Source organism: Pinus tabuliformis, chromosome 9, assembly GCF_031772625.1.
Source record: "Pinus tabuliformis cultivar Carrire ecotype Pingquan chromosome 9, CPIR1, whole genome shotgun sequence".
NCBI classification, from domain to species: Eukaryota; Viridiplantae; Streptophyta; class Pinopsida; order Pinales; family Pinaceae; genus Pinus; species Pinus tabuliformis.
Genome location: NC_142307.1, coordinates 2,024,181,654 through 2,024,185,573, shown reverse-complemented (window position 1 = coordinate 2,024,185,573; position 3,920 = coordinate 2,024,181,654). Strand labels below are relative to the sequence as shown.

General features: G+C 36.8%; 1 pseudogene; it reads left to right on the top strand.

Annotated features, from left to right (window-relative positions):
* The first annotated feature begins 2,859 nt into the window (after nucleotides 1-2,859).
* Nucleotides 2,860-3,661, top strand: LOC149157199 (protein BPS1, chloroplastic-like; annotated as a pseudogene).
* Nucleotides 3,662-3,920: the final 259 nt, after the last annotated feature.

The window sequence follows — 3,920 nt, the reverse complement described above, 5'->3', positions numbered from 1 at the left end:
ACCCTTCAAAGGACACATCTAACATATGTACAATTGGATAGGTCAGACTCAACATCAAGTGGACTCACATGGAAGCCTATAAATAGAAGAGACCTCAAGCTCATTTGGACACATTGATCAATCCATATTCTCTTCTCTTCCATTGTCTTGGTTCGCATAGGCCTGACAGAGAAAGTTCACACAAGGGTCCGAAACTATAGGGTTGAAGCTTGCATGGATCTAGAGTTTTTATTTCTCAATTGAACACATATAAAAAAGTATTTTAGACCCTATAAGCACACACAAAGTGGTCAAGGGTGTGTCTGCGAAGTCTCACATGTTCGCACATAAGCCTAAGGGGAGCATCTAGGGTTTTTGAAGAATATCAGGGAGTTTGGTCCCCAGACGCACACACTTAGTAGTTAAGGGTGCATTTGGGAAGTCTCAAATGCTTGCACATAAGCTTGAAGGGAGTGTCTGGGGTTTTTGAAGCAGATCAGGGAGTTTGGTCCCTAGATACATGCATAGAGTGGTCAACAGTGCATCTGGGATGTCTCAAACGCTCACACATAAGCCTAAAGGGAGTGTTTAGGGTTTTTAAAGCAGATCAGATAGTTTGATCACTATATGCATGCACATAGTGGTTAAGGGTGTGTCTGGGCAACCTCAGTTGCTTTCATAGTAGCCTGAAGGGTGCGTCTGGGATTTTGAGGCTAATCTTAGTGTACTTCTCCCTAGTCACACACATACAGTTCATCAGGGAGCATCCATGACTGCCATAGTTACTCACACACTCCTCCCCCATGCGTTCAAGACTAAAAGATGAAATTTCAGCGTTCTGAAGACTTCGCTCAGTGACATCAATGTTCAACAATTGACTATAGACAGTGACAATACATTACAGTCCTCAAAATCAGGGTTTTGAGTATAAGCATGATTAGGTTCATTTCATGGATGTCATAGTTATTTTGCTAGTTGGTTGCATAGACAAAGATATGGATCACTGTACTCTCTTTTGCTAAATCATTTGATGATGATCTAAGAAGAATAAGAATTTACAAATTTTTTTTTCCCATAATGGGTTTTGCTATGGTCTCGGACCAATCTTGGTGTTTCTATGTGTGCATGCTTTTCTTCTATTATTCCTTTATGTTTCGCTACATTGATGATAATTATGTTGTTCTTTCTACATAGTTACATGCGCTAATGAATAATGATGTAAATCTGAATAATGTAATGATGATCTAAGAAACTAATAATATAGCCCTATGAAAAATTAACATGGTATAAGAGGCTAGATGAAGAAAAGCCATGGAGATCACCCCAGTGATGACACCATTGATGGAAGCAAGAGGAGGATGGTGGAGACCTAAAATAATTCTAGGGCTTGAAGAAAAAATTGTGTATTAGGGTTTGATGGATATTATGAGGATAGATTTTGAGATAAGCCCTGGATTATGGAAAAATATGATATATGAAACCTAGTATGGTCAATATAAATATGCTCAAGCACTTGCGAAAGATTTGATGACGCCCTAGATGGGATAATCCCTAGTAGGATTGGTTGGTTAATTGAAGGAAACATTGGTATGTGGTCAATGGACATTGATGACTCTTGGAGGATGGTTCAAGAGGGAGAGGATCACCTCTCATTGAAGATAAGTATTTCTTGACTTATGATGCCTCTTACTTTTTTTTAGACTTATGGATCTTATTATTATGTTTATTGTTTATACTTCCTGCATATGTATTTGAGTATATGGATGTTTCTAACCTCCTTGATGAGATGTGATGAGTGGATCTTTCTTGAGGATCATTTGAAATGCATGAAGGATGGATAGAACTGGAAAAGGTAAAGAGGAACTATATGAATAGGTGACACAAGATACCTATGTTTAATGAGAAGGTGCACAAGTATTTGAACACTACAAGGTATTGTTTCAATGTTATGTTTCAACTATTAAGCCCCTAAGGTACAATGAAAATGTGTCCTTCTCAAATGTTCCATGCATATGAAAGTGACTTGGATTTATGTTTCCTTAGATGGAATAGTGCACCCGGCGTTGAACATTTTGATCTTCTTGAATTTTATGAGGCTACCTAATGTTGATAGTTTGATATACTTGATGTTTGGCTAACATCTATCCATTGGATATCTTGATCCTATAAATAAGGCTAGCACCTTGACTCTAATAAATGATGCTCTTAACACTTGACATGCATAAGACATGATGGATCTCATATAGAAGGTTACCTCATTGATTTCTATATACAATGGTATTGATAGTGCTTCTGATGAGCATGATGAAAGTATGGAAAAAAGGTTGACACCCTTGATGTTTTGGTAAATTTATATTGAATGACCTGTCTTGATCCTATTGACCATAATAGGCATGGTAACCATGATGATAGACATATAACTATGAGATTTACATTCTAGATCCTTCATTAACCATGGTTATGTTTTGATTAGTAACTATGGAATATTGTAAATCTAAATCTAAATGCCCTAACTTGATGGATTGACTTGATAGAAGTGATATTGTGTTCATGATCTTTGAACAATGATGTCACACCTGTAAGTTTCCCCTATCTTGTGACTCTAACCCTTGATGATTGACGTCATGATTTGATGTTGTAGTAGCTGATGTGAGCATGTCATGACCATGATGGGTATATGTTTGACTCTATGATCTAACAGATTTGTTGATGCATTTTAGATAGGTTGATGGCATGAATGAAGATGACTGAAGTGGATTCCCCTTCTAATCCCTTCTCCTAGAATAGAAATATATGTAGCTAATGAATCTCTCCAAATATGGATGCAAATGCACATGTCTTCTAATGTTATTTTGAAAAATGAGTGAAATAATAGGAAACATGGATGAAAGATACCTTGGGCCTATTGACTATATGGATGATATCGTTAAGCTCCTAGACGTATGCAATATCCTCAAGGAAATATTTGTAGATGTGGAGTGCTACAAGATGCTCATGCAACTCGCCCTTCACTGCTTCGATAATAAGGACAACATGAATGAAAAAAACTTGAATAGGGAAAAAAAGGTTCTCCATGAATGCATTGAAGCCATGAAGAAGAAGGACGAAGAGCTTGACAGACAAGGGCAATAGATATCCAAGCTTGAAAATTGCAACTCCAACTTAGAAGAATGGAGGAGAAGTTAACCTCAGGAGTATCTCTCGATGGGTCCAAGGCTAGTTACCCATTACCTGCCATGTATGGAGAAAACATGACAACTATTTGTCTATGGGGTTGTAGTTGTTTCCCTACTGGTTTAACCCAGAAGGCCTCTACCCGACATGCATCTGACCAAAAGTTACCTTGCTTAGGTTTCTTCAATGCTGAGACTACAAAGCAAAGGGAAGTAACAAATTGATAAGAAGGCCAAGGTTTTTTCCTCTCTTCTCCATGAATTGGATTGTGTGAATTCTAAGTTTAAGAAGTTGTATGTTTTGCTAGAAAAGATGCTGGCTAACAAAACTAGCTCTAGAATAAGGAAAGATGGAAGAGGTAAGGAAATTAGTTTGGAAACTACAAAGATATGTTGAGGTCTTATAGAAATGTGTGATTCATCTATAAAATTAGATTAAGGATCTTTATTAAATTCTTATGTTGATTCAGGTGGCTTTCATTGGTGTTTTCACCTATGCTAGGAAATAGAGAGTATATATGTTTTCTTTTGTGAATTAAGAAGAAGGAAAAAATTCTGTGAGACAAACATTAAGAGTTTGATAAGTTTTTTATTCAATGTGGGGATCATTAAAAGGGCTGTCAGTCTTGTGTAGTGTATAAAATTAGGGCTTAGTCTTAGTCATGCCTGACTTTCTTCTCCTCCATGGGGAATTTACAGTTATCCTAGATATTCCTATGTATTTAATTATCTTGACTAATGTAAATGTATAGGATATGTATCTATTAA